Source organism: Mixophyes fleayi, chromosome 10, assembly GCF_038048845.1.
Source record: "Mixophyes fleayi isolate aMixFle1 chromosome 10, aMixFle1.hap1, whole genome shotgun sequence".
In the NCBI taxonomy this organism is placed as follows: domain Eukaryota; kingdom Metazoa; phylum Chordata; class Amphibia; order Anura; family Limnodynastidae; genus Mixophyes; species Mixophyes fleayi.
Genome location: NC_134411.1, coordinates 38,905,297 through 38,925,802, shown reverse-complemented (window position 1 = coordinate 38,925,802; position 20,506 = coordinate 38,905,297). Strand labels below are relative to the sequence as shown.

Below are 20,506 nucleotides of genomic sequence, written 5' to 3'. Positions count from 1 at the left end.
GTATTTAAAAACAAATTTTATTGAAGATTTATTAAAAGTTAATATGTCAGATAACATCACAGTCGGCGAATATTAAAATATAGAAGTGATGAAAAATAAAGATAAGTGATAGAAGTAATTAAAAGTACCCTTCCGGGAAGCCGGTGTTCACAAAATTGTGACACTTATAATTTACTGGGAATACTGCCCATAATTATGGACATTATATCAATGAGATTCAAAAATAACACAATTTATTGGGATTCAATTATATTCCCTATATTCATCGATACATAGTATATCTCATATAGCCAGCAAATGTGTCCACTCTGAATTAAATGATTGTAGTGTAGGAATGCACTAGTAGGGTTTATAATTTATCAAAAACACTCAGGTATAGTAATCTGACATAGACATACATAGAAAGTTATGTCAATTCAGCCTATGAGGATGTGGCTGAAAAAGGTCTGACTAGCGATATGAGGAACCTCAATCCTCCTCTTGTTGTCAAACAGAATTACCCTGGTGCTATAGCCCTAAACAAAGCGCACTATTAGATTCAAAATTGTAACATTAGAACATTAGATAGAGTGTGACACGATCGCGGCTAACTCCGCTGACCGGCTTCACACTTCCGGGTGTGTGACGTCACGCGTCACACGTGGCCCGCCGTACGTTTCGCCGTAATCGGCTTAGTCATAGGCTGAATTGACATAACTTTCTATGTAGCAGATATGTGTTGAAAAAAATCCTCTGTGGTCATGCCCTAGTTAATCCCTCTCCTCTATACACAGTATGAGAGGATACTAGGTTAGAGCACCAAGGTTTTGGAACTATATACACATAAAGTTCCTTTGTATGTCTATGTCAGATTACTATACCTGAGTGTTTTTGATAAATTATAAACCCTACTAGTGCATTCCTACACTACAATCATTTAATTCAGAGTGGACACATTTGCTGGCTATATGAGATATACTATGTATCGATGAATATAGGGAATATAATTGAATCCCAATAAATTGTGTTATTTTTGAATCTCATTGATATAATGTCCATAATTATGGGCAGTATTCCCAGTAAATTATAAGTGTCACAATTTTGTGAACACCGGCTTCCCGGAAGGGTACTTTTAATTACTTCTATCACTTACCTTTATTTTTCATCACTTCTATATTTTAATATTCGCCGACTGTGATGTTATCTGACATATTAACTTTTAATAAATCTTCAATAAAATTTGTTTTTAAATACTTTTCAAGGGACTGGAGTGCCTCAATTTACAATCTGTTTAGGTGACTCTTCTCACCATTTTTTTCCTGATCTATCCAAAAATGTCTCTCTAGATTTATCTGGAACGGCCGGTCTCCTAGAATTAAGCTGGCTCTCTTAAAGAGACCCACCAGAGGTGGAGGTAGGGGTTTCCCGGATTTGAAAATTTACTATTGGGCGGCTCATCTGAGCCAGATTGTAGCCTCCTTTGCCTCCCCCGTGGCACTGTCGTAGGTTGACATCGAATCCGCTTATCTTAATTTTCCAATTTTGTCCTGTATATGGGGTCTCTCTAAGCAAATTAGATCTCCCCTCACCTCCCAATGCCCTACCCTTCTATTCTCAGCTGCAATATGGGAGACCTGCCGACCCCATCTCAGAATACCGGTGTCCTCTCCTACTGTCCTACCTCTTTGGGGTAACCCTGCCTTCCCTCCTGGGCTCTCCTCTGCCTTCTATAGTCCCTGGGTCACTGCGGGAGTTCGATTTGTCGGAGACCTATTAGTTCAGGGGGCCTTCATCTCCTGGGATGCTCTACTCTCTAAATATCCAAGTCTCCATCCTAAATTCTACGAGTATTTCCAGTTACGACACTTTGTGGGCTCTCTCCTCGGGGGAGCTCTTCTCCCCCCTCTTAGGTCTCCTTTTGAATCCCTATGTATCTCCTCACCTTTGGGTAGGGGCACAATCTCCTTTATCTACAGCTTAATTCTCAAAGTACTTTTTCCTCCGGGCGGTAGGCATGAGAGGGAGTGGGAGAACGCATATAAAGTATACAATAGGTGGTACTACACACCTGACAAACTCACTAAAATGTTCCCCTCTAGTTCTCCATTATGTTGGCGGGGTTGTGGCCAGATGGGCTCCTTTTTTCATATTTGGTGGTCCTGCCCTAAAATATCCTCCTTTTGGGATCGGGTTAGGGCCCTCCTCTCCTCCCTCCTTCCATGCCCTGTCCGGAAAGACCCATGGTCTTTTCTTCTCTGTTACCCTCTGATTGATGATGATAGAGAGTCTGCGAAATTGGCTTCCCATGTCCTTGCAGCTGCGCGATGCCTAGTAGCTAAGTCTTGGAAACAAGTTGAGTCTCCCACTATGGCAGCCCTGCGATCCTATGTCTGGTTTATTGCCCGGATGGAACAGATTACATACCATCTGCATGATAAGGGTGATAAATTTCACCAGATATGGGCTCCTTGGCTTTACTGATAACCCCATACCTCTTGTACCAACTCCTTCCTCCTAAAAAAAAGAACTCCCTGTAGTCCTAGGTGGCCTGACTCTCGATGTGGTCTCCCTCCTCAGAGAATCTAAGTAGTAATCTCCTTTGAAACTTTTATTGCCCCTCTTTTATTTATTTATTTTTATTTTTGTTTTTAATTATTTGTCTCTCTTCTTAAAAAGGACAAGATGAAGATAAGGAACTGTGTGGATAAAGGGAAGTGTGTTCTAGTTTTTCCTTCATTCTCGGTGGCGACCAGTACCCCCCCCCCCCCACCTCCCCTCTTACCCCCCTCCCCCCCCCCCCCCACATTATATTGTTATAAAATGTTATAGTGTCTTGTGTATTCTGGATAACAATTGTATAATTGTATATTTGCTGGTCTGTTTATTGACATCCTCTGGCTGTCTTGGATATTTGCTACTCAAATATTTTCAGCTTCATTGAAAGATACCCATGATATGTACTGTTCTCTGTTTTTGTTTCTATTCCTGCAAATGTATACTTTGTTGATTCTTATCTGTACATGATTGCTATTTCTCAAAATAAATAGTTAAAAAATAAATAAAATTCTCCAACGACTTGTCTTCAACCATCTGACTCACTTTCTCTCCTCCCACTTTTTCCTGACCCTCTCCAGTCTGGCTTCCATCCCCTTCACTCAGCTGAAACTGCTAAAGTAATAAATGACTTACTCTCAGCTAAGTCCAAAGGTCACTTCTCCGTTCTCGTACTCCTCGACCTCTCTGCTGCTTTTGACACCATCAATCATCTGCTCACCACCCTTCAGTCCCTAGGTCTTTGTGAAAAAAATCTCTCCTGGTTTGCCTCCTATCTCTCCAGCCAATCTTTTAGCGTCTCTGCTTCCGGCTCTTCCTCCCCCCTCTGCCTCTTTCTATTGGTGTGCCCCAAGACTCTGTCCTTGGCCATCTGCTCTTCACTCTCTACACCACCTCTCTCAGTGAACTTATTCAATCATTTGGCCTCCAATACCACCTCTATGCTGATGACATGCAAATCTATCTTTCCTCCCCTGACCTCTTTCCCACCTTCCTGTCACAAGTATCTAGCTGTGTCTCTGCTGTAACTACCTGGATGTCACAGCGCTTCCTCAAACTCAACATCTCCAAATCCGAGATCATCATTTTTCCTCCTGCCAATATTGCTGTTCCTTCCAATATTTCCCTCTTGGTTGACAACATAACTCTCTCTCTTGTCACCCCAGCCCGCTACCTTGGAGTCACCCTTGACTCTGCCGTCAGCTTAACCCCTAACATCCAGTCCCTCACCAAAATCCATAACACAACAAAAATCCATACTTTCCTCTCTCAGGAAGCTATCAAAATCCTGGTCCATTCACTCATTATTCTCGCCTCTACTATTGCAACCTCCTTCTCACTGGCCTTCCTGCCTCTCACATTTTTGACCTTCAAACCATACAAAATACTGCGGCTAGGCTCATCTTCCTCTACGTAAATCCCTTGACTTCCTATCCATTTCAAAATTCAGTTCAAGCTCCTTACCCTGACTTACAAAGCACTTACTGTCACTTCTCCCCCTTATATCTCTGAGCATGTCTCGAGGTACATACCTACCTGGCCACTCCGCTCCGCCTCTGACCTCCGCCTTAATTCACCCCTCATTGCCTCATCCCATGCTCACCTCCAAGACTACTGCCGTGTTGCTCCTACTCTTTGGAACTCCCTACCTTGTCTCACTCGACACCCCCCCAACCTTCAGTCCGTCAATTGCTCACTCAAAACTCACCTTTTCATGCTTTTCATGCCTATCTTACCACCTCCTAACCATTAAATCCGGGAATGGGCGCCTTCCTGTTCTGGCCGTCTATACCCATGCGCAGAGTCGCGGCGTCCTCGTTGCTAGGCAGCGGGATGCTCGGCCCTGCTTCCTGTCGGCGGTCAGCTGATTCTGACCACCGATCCCGCTGCCACTAATGAGAAACTATCATTCACTATTTAAAGGAGGCTCTGGCATCAGAAGAGTGCCAAAGTATCAAGGTCCTCCTTTGCTCCAGCACCTATATCTGCATTCCTGCATTCAGAATGTTCCTTTTGGCTTTTGACCCGGCTTTCCTGACTCTGCCCTTGGATTCTCCTCCTGTTATATTTTGAATCTCCTGGTTTGACCTCGGCTTTCCTTGACACCATCTCTGTCTGCTCCATTTATTCTCATCTTCCTGCATGGTTCTGACTTGGATTATATGACCTTTCTTTCCTCTCTGCCTCTCTGGTGGCTACCTGGAAGGGCAGCGACCTGCGTGCCTCTTCCGCGAATTCCAAACCTCCTTGCAGGGGTCCATGGTGAAGCCTAGGGGCACGTTTAGACTTTAGAGCCAATATCAGAAGGTGGGTTTATTCTCACAGAAACGTGACAGTATACTCTGACCTTGACAATGGAAGGATCTGGTGAACCCTCTGCTCGTGATTTACTGTTGCATCTGGCTCATAGAGTAGAGAAGCATGAGTCCGAGCAGGCCCAACTACTTCAGTGCATACAAGGAGTCACCGCTAGATTGGTGATCTCTTCAAATTGCAGTGGCGGCATCTCAAGCGGTGGCCGTCACCACTTCTGAGGTTAACCTGCCTCCACCGGTTCCCACAACTGCCTTCTCATCCTTTCTACATCTCCCTTCTACTGAGACGTATGACGGGGATTCCAAGAAGTGTCTGGGTTTTTTTAATCAATGCATCATCCACTTTGAATGCAATTCCGTATCGTTCCCATCTAAACGAGTTAAAGTTCATTATTTCTCTGCTCTCTGGACAGACCTTGGCATGAACTTCGCCCCTTGTGAACGTAAAGATCCTCTTTTGCAGAACGCCTCTTTTTTTATTGAAGCCTTTCGCAAGGTATTCGACGAACCGGGCCGAGTCACTTCAGCTGTCTTAAGCCTTCTGAATCTACGCCAAGGCTCTCAGACGGTGGGTCAGTATGCAGTGCAATTCCGTACATTATCCTCTGAGTTAAAGTGGAATAATGAAGCACTAGTGGCAACCTTCTGGCAAGGTCTGGCAGATCGGGTTAAGGATGAACTGGCTTTCCATGAGTTTCTTCGGATCTGGATGACCTTATCTCTCTGTGTAACAGAATCGATCTACGATTCAGGGAACCCTCTCTCGAAAGATCTTCTGCCAGACATTTTTCTCCTCCTTGCTCCACGCTTCTCGAATCCAGCTGCCCCAGATGAACCTATGCAGAAAGTTCGCTCCCGACTCTCCCCTGAGGAAAGAGAGAGAAGTTTCAAGCAAAACTTGTGTCTACTGTGGAGAATTCAGACATTTGCTAGCCACCTGTACTAAGAGGCCGGGAAAAGCCTCCTCCTAATCGGTGATAGGCTGGTTTAGGAGTGAATTTTGCTACTCCCTACATCTCCGCTAATCCAGATTTCTTGATGACCATCTCGCTGGATATTCCTGCCAGCCTCATGTAACATCCGCCTTTGTGGATTCCGGCTCTGTAGGTAATTTCATCTCCGCCACTTTGGCTTCACAACTCCATATCTCCACTCAAGATTTGCCTCAGACACTCTTCCTCACTGCCGTCGATGGAAATCGAGTTTCTAATGGTTCTGTTTCCCAGATTACCTCCCCGGTTCGGCTGACGGTAGGGGTGCTTCATACGTAGACTATTGAATTTCTGGTTCTTCCTCAGTCCATTAATGCTATCATTCTGGGTCTTCCGTGGTTAAGACTTCATGCACCTCAATTTGACTGGAGATTGACTCAAGTTTCCTCATGGGGGTCCCGGTGTTTCAAGAAATGTCTTTCTAAGGTGAAGCCCGTTGACTCTGTTCCCTGTTGTATCCTTTCATCCCAGCCGGAGCTTCCTGCTTCTTATGCCCCGTTTCAGGATGTCTTTTGTAAAGGCGCTTCGGAGATACTCCCTTCTCATCGTCCTTGGGATTGCCCAATCGATTTAGTACCTGATAAACCCATTCCTAAAGGAAGAATCTACCATCTCTCGCTGCCTGAAAATCAGGCTTTGTCTCTCTACATCTCTGAGAACCTCAAACGTGGCTTTATCAGAAAATCTTCGTTTCTGGCAGGAGCTGGTTTGTTTTTTGTCAAAAAGAAAGATGGGACTCTGCGACCCTACATCGATTATCGGCAGTTGAACGCCATAACCATTAAGAACCTTTACCCCTTCCCACTTATCACATAACTGTTCAATCGGATCAGTGGCTCCAAAATCTTCTCCAAACTGGATCTCAGAAGACCTTATAATTTAAACCGCATTCGTGAAGGTGACGAATGGAAGACTGCCTTTAGTACCCGGGAGGGACATTTTGAGTATCTTGTAATACCCCGGCAGTCTTTCAGTCCTTCATTAACGAAGTCTTCCAGGATCTTCTTTACAGCTCTGTGGTGGTTTACATGGATCATATTCTGATTTTTTCTCTGGATCTCATCTCTCACCGCGCTCATGTTAAGGAAGTCCTGAGCTAACCGATTGTTCTGCAAACTTGAAAAAGTGTGTGTTTGAGGTTTCTCAGATTCCGTTCCTGGGATACATCGTCTCTGGGTCTGGCTTGCAGATGGATCCTGAGAAGTTGTCTGTGATTGTTAACTGGCCTAGACCCTTAGGGTTGAAAGCGGTGCAACGCTTAATCGGCTTTGCCAACTACTATAGACAATTTATTAAGCAATTTTCCACCCCTATTGCTCCCATTGCTGCCCTCACCCGAAGATTGGCTAATCCTAGAAATTGGACTCCTGAGGCTATTTCTGCATTTGAGTCCTTAAAAAAGGCGTTTTCTGTGGCTCCTGTTTTTGTCCAAAACAACCAAGAGATGCCTTTCTTCCTCGAAGTGGATCCCTCATCTGTTGGCATGGGAGCAGTGCTTTCAAAGGAATCCTCTGCCAGTTCTTTTTGTCCCTGTGAATTCTTTTCCAGGAAGTTTTCTCCATCTGGTCTTATGGTATTGGGGAGTTACTTGCTATCAAACTTGCCTTAGAGGAGTGGCTTCATCTCTTGGAGGGGGCCATCCACCCAGTCACTGTATTTACCGACCTCATTTACCTGCAAGATGCCCGCTGCCTGCACCCTTGTCAAGCCTGCTGGTCTTTGTTCTTTAGCCGCTTTAGGTTGAGACTTATTTATTGCGCTGGTGAGGACGGTTGCCTTACTATCCCGGCATTGTTTTTGGCCAACTCTTCAGACTGATACCCGTGAATTTTTCGCTGCATGTGCAGTTTGTGCCCTAAGTTAATCTCCCAGACATCTTCCTGCTGGTTTACTTTCCTCTCTACCCATTCCGGAACGACCATGGGTTAGTCTCTCCATGGATTTCATCTCCGACCTCCCTCTAAGCAATGGTTTCAACACTATTTGGGTGGTCGTGGATAGGTTTTCTAAAATGGCTCACTTCGTCCCTTTAAATGGTCTACCCGCCACCCCCAAATTTACACAAGTTTTTATCGAGATCTTTCGTCTCCACGAGTTCCCGCTGGAGATAGTATCTGATCGCGGAGTCCAATTTGTGTCTTGCTTCTGGAGAGTTTTTTGCAAGGATTTGGGATTAGACCTGAAGTTTTCCTCAGGCTTACACCCTCAGACCAATGGTCAAACTAAATGTATAAACCAGGACCTTGAGGTATTTCTCCATTGTTTTTCCTTCAACAATCAGTCGGAATAGAGTAATCTTCTCCTATGGGCCAAATTCGCCCATAATTATCATGTTCATTGTTCCTCTGGCTTTTCTCCTTTCTGTACAGTATTTGGTTCTCCTTCCATACTACTAGATTTTTCCTCTTCTCAGGCTTCCACATACCTGCTGCTCGCTCTTTTGTTCATGATTTGGGTTTTATTTGGACCTCTGCCAGGGAAATTTTATTGAAATCCTCTCAGCAGTATAAACGTTCTTCAGACCATCACCGTAAATTGGTTCCTGTCCTTCGACCTGGGGGTAAAATATGGCTCTCACTCAAAACCTCAAACTACGGGTACCATCCATGAGGCTGGCTCCACTTTTTATCGGTCCCTTTCCTGGAACCCAAGTCATTAATTCCGTTACTTATAGACTTCTTCTCCCCTCCTCTCTTAAGGTTCACAATACCTTCCACATTTCTCTGTTGAAACCTCTAGTACTTAACAAATTTACTAATATCCCCTCCCCCATTCCATCTACGGACGGTGACGAGTAAGAGATCAGTCACATCCTGGATGTTCGTGGGCACTCCTAGTATTTGGTCCACTGGAAGGGGTTTGGACCCAAAGAGAGGTCCTGGGTGAACGAAGAGGATCTTCATGCCCCCCATCTTTTGTCTGCCTTCCTAAAGAAATTATCATAAGGATTTTTCTTCTCAGAGAGAGGGAGGGGGTACTGTCAGGTGCTGTCCCTGCACTGTCAGGAAGTGCCGGGGACGGGCGCCTTCATGTTCTGCCCCTTCGCATCCTGCAACGGGATTTGTCTATACCCGGCCGGCACATGCACAGAGTTGCGGCGTCCTTGTTGCTAGGCAGCGGGATGCTCAGCTCTGCTTCCTGTCGGCGGTCAGCTGATTCTGACCGCCGATCCCGCTGCCACCAATGAGAAACCATCATTAACTATTTAAAGGAGACTCTGGCTACCTGGGAGGGCCGCAACCTGCGTGCCTTTGCTGCGAATTGCAAACCTCCTTGCGGGGGTCCTTGGTGAAGACCAGGGGCACATTTAGACTCCGCGCCTCCTGGAATAGCAGCGCCAATACCAGAAGGTGGGTCTATTCTCACAGCAACGTGACGCCATCACCTCCTCTTCCTCGCCTGACATCTCCATTTTCTCCCAGTCGGTCCTACTGTCTCTCACCACCCCTCCCTCTAGAATGTAAGCTCTCGCAGGCAGGGTCCTATCTACCTATTGTCTCATATCTGTCTACTGTCTGACTCCCTTGTGCATCTTGTCATGTCTTTATCTGCACTTTGTGTGAGTCCCCATAGCATTACTCACACTCATCTGTACTACTTATATGTATTACTTTATATACTTGTTACTTGCTTCCAGCACTACGAAATCTGTGTCGACTGATAAATAAATAATAATAATGTTGTACAGCCACTCAATTTAGGTGCGAAGAGCCCCCCCCTGGGCCCTGATCCGTCTTGCGTTTGGTATAGGATGGTGACTATTTGTGCCCACCGGTGTGTCCCTGGCCACCTTGGGCTTGTTGATACGTTCTCACGCGGTCTCCTCGTGGTTATGCGACAGCTCACCGTAGCTCTCTGTGTTTGTCTTTAGCAATCATGCTCACTATAGAAATAAATAAATGTTAAAAATAATATTATTTTGAGCTGTAATTAACCTGCGTTTACCTCCTAATACATCATTGGTGGATCTATAACTGCCATTACGTACAGGCCCATAGATGGGGCAACGGGTCTAACACTAAATACAATCAATTTCCATATTACTGCGTCAGTTTCCTACTTTTGACTGTGATGAAGGTTTAGGGGGTCTATTTATTACTATATTGCATGATATTTTTTAAAACAAAGAAAACATTTTTTTTAACAGGAATGGTTACAAAAGTTTTCATTTCTTTAAATATATTTTTTTTAACGTTTTTTTTTTTTTGTTCTGGTAGAAGTGGAAGCCAAGGTCACACATGCTGAGATGAACTGGCCGATCGGTAAGTACTCATAGCGCTGACAGACAGTAATGACAATCTTTGTTATGACCACATCATAGTAAATAGTCTCTAATACCGCTTTTATACTGCCGCCCCGGCAATATCCCGGGTTTTTCAAGCCGCGTTTTTGCCGGGGCTCGGAGCGTCCCAGCTCAGAAACACCATTCATACTGCACCTCGGACCCGGGAATTTCCCGGGTTGACCCCATTCATACTGCACAAGTCTGTGCCCTGGCAATTTGTGGGAGTCATCACCAGAGCAGTTTTCATTGGCTGAAAAATGGTGATGTCATTGAAAGATGACTGGTTATTTTTTCTTCCACGGGCTCCCACCGATGACATCATCCTCCAGAGACAGGCAGACAACCAATCAGCTTGTTTTCTGTGCAACCCGGGTTGAAAAACCCGGGTTGCACCATTCATAGTGCAGGCAACCCGGGTCCGACCCGGGAATTACCCCTCGATAAATCCTGGGTTGAAGACCCAGGTTTTTAGACCCGGGATTTTTGACTTGTACCATTCATACTGCACCAAAACCCGGGTCGTTTGAGCTCGCCCCGGCAAAAACCCGGGATTTTGGTGCAGTATGAATGGGGTATAAATACATCTCTTTGTGGACATCCCAAACAACAAGGACAGATATATGAAAATGCTGCATCAAGTAGAATGATTTCTGAAGCCAAAAATGACTATATTCCATAAACATCGGTAATTGTTTCAAGAACAAGGTACAAGAGGAAGTGTATGAGAGTTTCTGTATGATGCAGAGTAAATTAGAAGACCACAACTTGTTCATTAACATTTCCACCCTGTATTTAAATGGTAATTTCGTGTGGACTGGAAGGCTTTAAGATAGTGAAACAAAAGTTAATTGTGATGTAATTAAGGAAGCTGCAACCTGACAAGTGGGGGGGGAGAGAGGAATAGAACAAACCCCCAGCTCCACAAAGCTGGAAACACAGTAACAAAATCTGTAACTTAAACACATGTTGGGGCTTATTTAATAAAATGTGAAAAGCTCCATTACTTCATCTTACACTGCTGCCAAATTGTGGGCAGCTCACTGGCACTGACCAAAACATTACTGTTGTCTATGAGGCTTATTTATCAAATAAGTTTTATAAGGGCAGTGGCATACGCCAGTTTGTGTATTGTGTTTTTTTTTTATCAGTAATTTACTCTCGTTTTGCATCCAGCTCATATATGTGTAAATTAATATAACCCAAGCCCTATGCCTAATCTTTTAGGGGAACAGAGCACATCATTAGAGAGGTCAGTAATGTAACAATCTGCAGAATGCGGGCTTGATTCGTTAAGTAAATTAAAGCAAAAAAAAAAGGAGTAACTTTTCACCTGGGCAAAACCATGTTGCATATGTGGACAGATTTATAGTTGGCTCAGGCCATGTCCTAGATCAACTTTATATTTCAGTGTAAAAATAAAGCTATCAAGTATTTGTGAGCTACATGAAAAAACAGCCAGTATTTATCTTACGTGCAAAATAATAAAATTATTTGCACCCCTCTCATTGTAACATGATTTTGTCCAGGAGAAAACTTTTTTTTTGTCGACTTTCCTTAATGAATCAGGCCCTATATCACTATGCATCTGTCAGGGGGTAGATGGGACAGAGCGATGTTCTGCAGATCTCTAGAGAGGTCAGTAATGTAATAATCTGCAGAATATACCACTATGTATCTGTCAGGGGGTAGATGGGACAGAACGATGTTCTGCAGATCTCTAGAGAGGTCAGTAATATAACAATCTGCAGAATATATCACTATGTATCTGTCAGGGGGTAGATGGGACAGACCAATGTTCTGCAGATCTCTAGAGAGGTCAGTAATATAACAATCTGCAGAATATATCACTATGTATCTGTCAGGGGGTAGATGGGACAGAGCAATGTTCTGCAGATCTCTAGAGCGGTCAGTAATATAACAATCTGCAGAATATATCATCATGTATCTGTCAGGGGGTAGATGGGACAGAACGATGTTCTGCAGATCTCTAGAGAGGTCAGTAATGTAATAATCTGCAGAATATATCACTATGTATCTGTCAGGGGGTAGATGGGACAGAACAATGTTCTGCAGATCTCTAGAGAGGTCAGTAATATAACAATCTGCAGAATATATCACTATGTATCTGTCAGGGGGTAGATGGGACAGACCAATGTTCTGCAGATCTCTAGAGAGGTCAGTAATATAACAATCTGCAGAATATATCATCATGTATCTGTCAGGGGGTAGATGGAACAGAGCGATGTTCTGCAGATCTCTAGAGAGGTCAGTAATGTAATCATTTGTAAATTATTGGTGTGACAATGAAAAGGGACATCCTGTAAAAAGAGGAACTGTGAGATATTAGTAGCTGTTTAGTTGTTTGGTACAATCACAACCTCCCAGCCAGGGGCATAACATTTTGTAGGCCCAGTGTGCTGTCGATGGTGGAAAACTCACCTGTGCGCATTAGGCTTTGACAAGAAAGGTGAAACTATGGTAGTGCTCAATCACTTACAGCCCGCTTCTGCAGGTGTGCTCAATCATCCACACCCCTCCTGCAGGTGTGTTCAGTCACCCATACCCCTCCTGCAGGTGTGTTCAGTCACCCATACCCCGCCTGCAGGTGTGTTCAGTCACCCATACCCCGCCTGCAGGAGTGGTCAGTCACCCTTAGCAGCTCCTGCAGGTGTACTCACTCACTTACACCGCTCCTGCAGGTGTGCTCAGCCACCCACACCCCTCCTGCAGGTGTACTCACTCACTTACACCCCTCCTGCAGGTGTGCTCAGTCACCCAGAGCAGCTCCTGCAGGTGTGCTCAGTCACCCATACCCCTCCTACAGGTGTGCTCAGTCACCCACACCCCTCCTACAGGTGTGCTCAGTCACCCACACCCCTCCTGCAGGTGTGCTCAGTCACCCATACCCCTCCTACAGGTGTGCTCAGTCACCCACACCCCTCCTGCAGGTGTGCTCAGTCACCCATACCCCTCTTGCAGGTGTGCTCAGTCACTTATACCCCTCCTGCAGGTGTGCTCAGTCACTTATACCTCTCCTGCAGGTTTGCTCAATCACCCATACCCAGAGCCGTAACTTAGAATTCTAGTGCTCTGGGCGAGAAAGACAAATGCCGCCCCCATAGCCCTCAATTTTAACCAAATTAACCTAAAATATTCCTAAATTGCGCCCCCCTTCAGCGTTGCGCCCTGGGCAGTCGCCCCTGTCGCACAGCCCTAGTTACGGCCCTGCCCATACCCCTCCTGCAGGTGTGCTCAGTCACTTATACCCCTCCTGCAGGTGTGCTCAGTCACTTATACCCCTCATGAAGGTGTGCTCAGTCACCCATACCCCTCCTACAGGTGTGCTCAGTCACCCACACCCCTCCTGCAGGTGTGCTCAGTCACTTATACCCCTCATGAAGGTGTGCTCAGTCACCCATACCCCTCCTACAGGTGTGCTCAGTCACCCACACCCCTCCTGCAGGTGTGCTCAGTAACCCACATCCCTCCTGCAGGTGTGCTCAGTAACCCACATCCCTCCTGCAGGTGTGCTCAGTCACCTATACCCCTCCTGCAGGTGTGCTCAGTCACCTATACCCCTCCTGCAGGTGTGCTCAGTCACCTATACCCCTCCTACAGGTGTGCTCAGTCACCTATACCCCTCCTGCAGGTTTGCTCAATCACCCATACCCCTCCTGCAGGTGTGCTCAGTCACCCACAACCCTCCTGCAGGTGTGCTCAGTCACCCACAACCCTCCTGCAGGTGTGCTCAGTCACCCACACCCCTCCTGCAGGTGTGCTCAGTCACCCACAACCCTCCTGCAGGTGTACTCAGTTTGATTCATCTTGTTCCCTCCCTTCTCTTGTAATTTTACCATTTACCAGTGACATTAGGCCCTAGAACTTATGTCCCTGAATCAGCATTTGGAAATTTACAAATACAATATGGTTTGACTTGCAATGGAATGGAGATGCACAAGAAGAACCAGAATATTGTGTCCTCTGAGCTTCACACCTCTGCAAAATGATGATTTTGTTCATTTTACTTATCTCTGTTTTTAATTTTATAGTGTAGATAGAAGAGCTCCGCTTGGTGGGCATAAATGGTAATGCAGCCACATTTTTTTTAACTGTCTTCTTATTTATTGTTTTGGGAGGATTTCAAGTGCCTGTAAGTCCCCCCATCCCTAGACAGAGTCATGGGGACTCATCCTAACCGGCTTGGTGAAACATTTTTTGTGTCTTGATATAAATGATAAATAATTGATGTAGACTTTTGATCTGCATCAGGACCCAGAAAAATGAATTTATTATACAGACATATGGACACATAGATAGGCCATAGAATAATCCAGAAGCATTCTCCACACGCCTGATACATTCTGTCTTCTCTGCAGTAACACAGATCAGCTATACGCAGACCAACGCTGACTCAGTGCCGGCTGCTGCTATGAAATCTCTATCCTTTTTATAGCACACATAAAACATTGGCACAGCACTAGAGGAATACACTAGAAATCTGCAGGCAGTGTCTAGACCTTTCAGTACTTAAATTAATATTGCAGCAAATGTTCAGTAACATTGTTTTACAAACTACTAGAACCAACAATTTGATACACATTTCCTAATGACTTACATTCATTAGGGAATGTAAGTCCATTTACGTGGCGCATTTTCTCTGTTTTCGCTCTGCTCGAAACCAAAACTTGTGACAAATTAACACAATTCTTGTGCGCACGTAAATGACACTTCCGACAGCCTAGGATTTTAAGGACGAAACGGGTGGAAAGGGGAGGACTACTGTAGTACATACTTGCCAGTTCTCCAGGAATGTCCAGGAGACTCCCAAAATCCGGGTAGGTCTCCTGGACTCCCGGGAGAGCTGACATTCTCCCACATTTGCCCACTTCATAGTGAAGTGGGCAGATTTGAAGCCTCCATGATGCCGGCTGTGTATACAGCTAGAACATGTGTTTGTATCAGGAGCAACTATAAAAGTGTATTTTATGTACAGTATACATATATATATATATATATATATATATATATATATATATATATATCATCATCATCCACATCAACATTTATTTATATAGCGCCAGCAAATTCCGTAGCGCTTTACAATTGGGAACAAACATTAATAAGACAATACTGGGTAATACATACAGACAGAGAGGTAAGAGAACCCTGCTCGCAAGCTTACAATCTATAGGACAATGGGAGTTAGAAACACAAGGGCATGTGCTACAATATATATATTGTTTGTATGAGCAGTGTGTTGTGTATGTCTAAATACAACAAGTGCCATATATGCAGAGTGTACCCACACCTGTATATAACAGGAGACGTTTCTTTACATCCGCTTGTAGCTGAATACGGACGTGCCTATGCCTTACGTCTTTTTAAGAACTGCAAAATACTTTTATTTTCTGTTACGTAATGAATCAGGCCCACAGTGTCTGGTAGACCTGTAGTCTGTTGCCTCATTTTATCACATTGTAGTTGGGGTTAGTCCGTGACCACTAGAAGATCTTGACTGCTGGATGTTTTTGTCAGGGAGTAATAATAAAAACATCCAATTTATTCTTTTAATCATCTATAAAGGTACGGTGAGCATCCCGAGATGAGTTACTTTGTACGCAGAGCACAATTTCTCTGAATATCTACGTACAATGTGGTCTCTGCATATGTCTTGGTTCTGCTCACTAACAGCTAATCTGGTGTGCACAGAAAACAGACCACCCCCCACACAACACAGCTCATCTCAGATAACATTGGTGTTAGGAAAGATCTTAAAATTTGTATTTAGTTATTTGTCACTGTTACTAGTATAGAAAGAATAAGTAGAAGACCTGTGGCTCACACGGTTGTTGTGGAACTACAAGTCCCAGCATGCCAGCCTCTGCCAGATGATGCTAGTGTGCATGATAAACGTGTGTAGTGACACACGTAGTTGTAAAATTACAGAAAAGTTTAGGATATGGAATAACAACAATAATATATCTTATTGGAGTATAGATGATAAAAACATTTCACGTCAATGTCAGTGCAAATATTAATGGTATATAAGGGATAGTATAAAACACTGTCTTCACGTTTGTCTAAATATACTTTTTATATTTAAAAAAATAAATGGATAGCCTCATATTTGTGCCCTTGTTTGTACTATGCCATTTACATTGCTAGAAGATATGTGAAGATTTAAGGATACAGTTTGGTATTTTAATGATTTCCACCAACAATTGTCCTTCTCTAAAAATCTAAACATTTGTTGGAGCCTCTCATTGTAATCTCAGTAATATTATGTATCACGTCCTTCATCATGTACAATATGCCCAACAAGATGACGGATATTATGTTTCAGAGACAAAACACTTTTGTTTATTGTGTAGATAGTTAGCTGCTACACTCAGAATTATTACATCCAGGTAGCTGTCTAGGGGCTCTGAGTATTTGGGAAGGTGGCATCCAGGGGCAGGCTGGGCTCGGGGTCTGGGGGGTATCTGCCCGCCGGACTGTCCTATAGTGGGCCACCATGGGATGGGCCACCTGCATTTTTTATCTTATTAAAATCATCATTATAGGCTGCTGAGTCGAGTCTTCAATCCTGGGCTAAAATTTGCCAGCCCTCCCCTGGCGACCTCTATAAGTCATAATAACCCTACATGGTCAGATTTGACAGACTAGAAACTCTGTCTATATTATACTTATTATACCGCAACCGCGCCACTGATTGGAAAGAATTTGCGCTGTCATCGTGCCAGACTTCTCGCCCTCCCAGTCTGTTGTCATCACAGTGAGCGATTATGCTTAACAATTTATCGCATTTTATCTATTTTGTTCTTATTTTTCCTATTTATCCTATAAATCTATACATTTTTATTACTGAGCTTTTAAACCATGGGAATCACAATTTGACAATTAAAACGTCGCAATGCCGAAGTCGATTGTGTTTTATGTGAGTGAGACGCTCATCTCTGTGATGAAAATTATGAATGCAGGAGATTTCAGAGTCTCCGTCAGAGTAATCTGCATTATATTATATATTCATAGCGGAGAGATGTCGCTCTGGTTTATGCAAGAGGTAGATGGGATAAATGTGTAGGCGGTTTGTAAGATGCTCAGTATATAATGTTATGTAGTAATCTCCGGGACTGTGGTGTGACAGCTCTCTGACTGTGGTGTTATAACCTGTCCTTGGTGCTCTAACGCTTTACTATCTCACATTACAGATTAACATTCCACCAACCTCTATCAGCCTTTAATTATCATTTTTATTAACAAAACACAAGTGAGAGCCTAATCTTAACAAAGGGTAGGACTGGTGCAATCACTGGGCTAACCTAGGTGATTGCCCTGGGCTCCAAAATTTAGGGTACGCCTAAAACACTGAATGAGTGTTATAATGTCACCCGTTTATATGATAAGTATGATTTTTTTATTGCAATGATAAAAAAATTACTAATTGCTGCAAATAGTATAAATAAAAAATTGCTGAATTTTCTTACCGATGAATCAAATTTAATTTATTTTAAAAATGAAATAAACACTTTTAAACATTAAGGGTCTGATTCATTAAGACAAGCAAAACACCCGTGGATCGAGCTTCCGCACTTCCGAATTCAACTAGGAGCAGATGTGTAGATACGTCTGATGTTTAATACGAGTCTGAGTCCACTCTGCTCTAACAGACAAGACATTGCAGGATACCTCCAATACATATGTGGAATATCAAGTTCCAAAAGAACACACAGAAAAAAACAATCTATTAATGTCACTTGTTTTAATATAGTCTTTAATGACAAAACTATTTTAAAAAAGTTTTTTTTTTTTTTTGCATTTTCCCCCCCATAAAATAAAAAAAATACATTTATTAGGATGTTATTAATGTCTTCTGTACATAAAATGCATTGTTACAGTTGCTCCTGATTGCAAACACATGTTCTAGCTGTATACACAGCCGTCATCACTAGTAATCAGCACAAATATGGCATAAAAATACGTACCTTAGAGATGTCCAAAGCTTGAACCACGCGTCACAGCTTGGCATGCCCTTACCTTACATTGACTACATGCATACTCCCAGTCCCCTCCCTGTTCCGCCCATGAAATCATAGGATGTCGCGCTCATAGTTGAATTAGACGTTGCTGCGTTTACTGGCTTATGGTCAGGTTCTGGGCTTGAGCAGAGTAATTTTACACATTTATGGGCATTTACGTTCCCTAATGAATCAGGACCTAATTTGTTAAAAGAAATCCTTTATTTTTTAATAATTGTTTTCTGTTTTCTATTATCAACAGCTCCTTTTTTTGTGTTGGGCAATGATCTCTACTGCCAATGAAAACCCCTGTAGCTCTCAGTTCCACTAAAAGAGTTTTTAAGAAACAAAAAAAACAAATCTTAAAAAAATATATATATGCAAGTTAACCCGTGCATGATACTCATGCATTCTAGTCAAATCAAGCTACTTAAGGTCTTAAAAAGGTTCTTGTCATGCATTTGGGCCTAGCCCAGGCCTCCTCAGGGGAAGAGCGTTACTTCCCGACGAAAGCGCCCTTTTTAATGTGTGTTCATGAAGTAAAATTACCTCACGAAAATGAGTTTGACCCCTCAACTCGTAAATTTAGCCTTTACTACCCCTCCCACGGGGGGATGATGGAAGTTAACTGACTTGACTATTCTAATTTTTTTGTCAAATAATGTCAGTATACCAAATTTCAGGTCAATTGGATGAGCCCTTTCTGAGAAAATAGTTTTTTTCACACACACACACACACACTAACGCACGCCTCTACACGTGTGTTCATGAGGTAAAATTACCTCACGAAAATGAGTTTGAGGCCTACCAAATTTCAGCCCTTTCTGAATTTTTTTTCCCACACACACTAAGAATTTAGTAGGTCAGTGTATAACTCTGCCCAGCAGGTGGCGCTGCAACTTGTTTTTTTTTTTCCCACACACACACAGACGCCACTAAGCATTTCATTTATATATTAGATATGTTGTGAACAAAGAGAACTTACAGTAACAAGGGTCAACCCATCACATAATTGTGGGGAATAAGGTCTAAATCAGGGGTGTCCAACCTTTTAGCTTCCCTGGGCCACATTGGAAGACGACGAGTTGGTTTGGGCCGCACATAAAATACACTAACACTAACGATAGCTGATCATCGAAAAAACCATAGAAAACATAGTTAACATATTAAACTTACTTGGAAATTAAGTTAGTAAGAGTTAGGAAACCTGTTGCAGAATCATGATTAAAGCAGTAGTCCCATTACCAGCTACAATTTAACTTACCTGCATCTGTCCCTTAGTGGGGTTCGGGGAATTAAATGGCAAAAACTTTTCTTTCTCTCTTTCTGCACCCATGAATCATTTTTTTTATTGACCAGTTTGAAATGGTCACCGATATAGGTAGCATCAGGAGGACTAATAGAAATCTACAGAGATTTAAAGATAGGGTGGCGGGAAAAATGGCTCATGGAGCAGCCTCCGATGAGGGTAACAGTGGGTGATATTTTCACCCTACTCAGCACTGCACATTTAAAATGGTTTAAAATATAAAAAATACAATTATCTCTTAATATTTATATTAGATACATACAGAGAACACAGCTAGTTCATAATTTCATGGTGCAGAAAGTCCAAATTCAGAGTAACAACAATAAGATACTGGATAATCTTGCACTGCTGCTGATAGTTCACGCGGGTGACTCCTCTGTGCTGCGCTACCCAATGGATGTCGGGTGTGATGACGTCACCCCCGACATTCACTGCGAACGCCACATGGAGGAGGAGACCAGGGAGGGAGCCGGAGCTCCAGCTGACATCACCGCAAGGTATTTTTTTTTGCAGGATTTTTTTTTTCAGCGCTGCCCCCTTGCCACAACCAAAACTCCTGCTGGGCCACATTTACAGGCATGCTGGGACGCATGCGGCCCGCGGGCCGCGGGTTGGACAACCATGGTCTAAATCATAACTGCAGTGTACATATGGTATATCAAATGAATCCATTGAGAAATTAAGCTACTAAAGTGTAAAATGGGAAGCCAGAGAGTCTGTTGTGTGCATATTCGGTGGCTCTGCACATCCCAGTGTTACAAGATAGCAGTGTCACCTGTCAGCTTCAAAAGCTTGTTTGGTATCAATAGATGAGTAAATTCATAAGGGGTCTATTAATAATAAAATTGGGTCTGTTTGACACTCCACAGAAAAGTTAGGTCACATAGTAGAACTGGGTAGTAAATCAGGCAACATTTAAATGGTGATTGTAAAAAGTGTCACAGACCACAACCCCCCGGGAGGTGGGGAAAGGTGTAAAGGTGTCTTTAAAAAGCTGAGACCAGTTACAACAAATTGTCAGCTTCTTGGGGATCAATCTAATTGAAGGACTGTAC

General features: G+C 43.4%; 1 long non-coding RNA gene across 3 annotated transcripts in view; it reads left to right on the top strand.

Moving 5' to 3' along the window:
* The window catches only part of LOC142104033 (uncharacterized), a 163,849-nt gene that overhangs the window by 5,206 nt on the left and 138,137 nt on the right, over positions 1-20,506 (top strand). For all 3 annotated transcript variants that reach the window (XR_012679501.1, XR_012679499.1, XR_012679500.1), the window contains exon 2: positions 10,057-10,101. This is a non-coding gene — a long non-coding RNA (uncharacterized LOC142104033). The remainder of the gene's footprint in view (positions 1-10,056; positions 10,102-20,506) is intronic.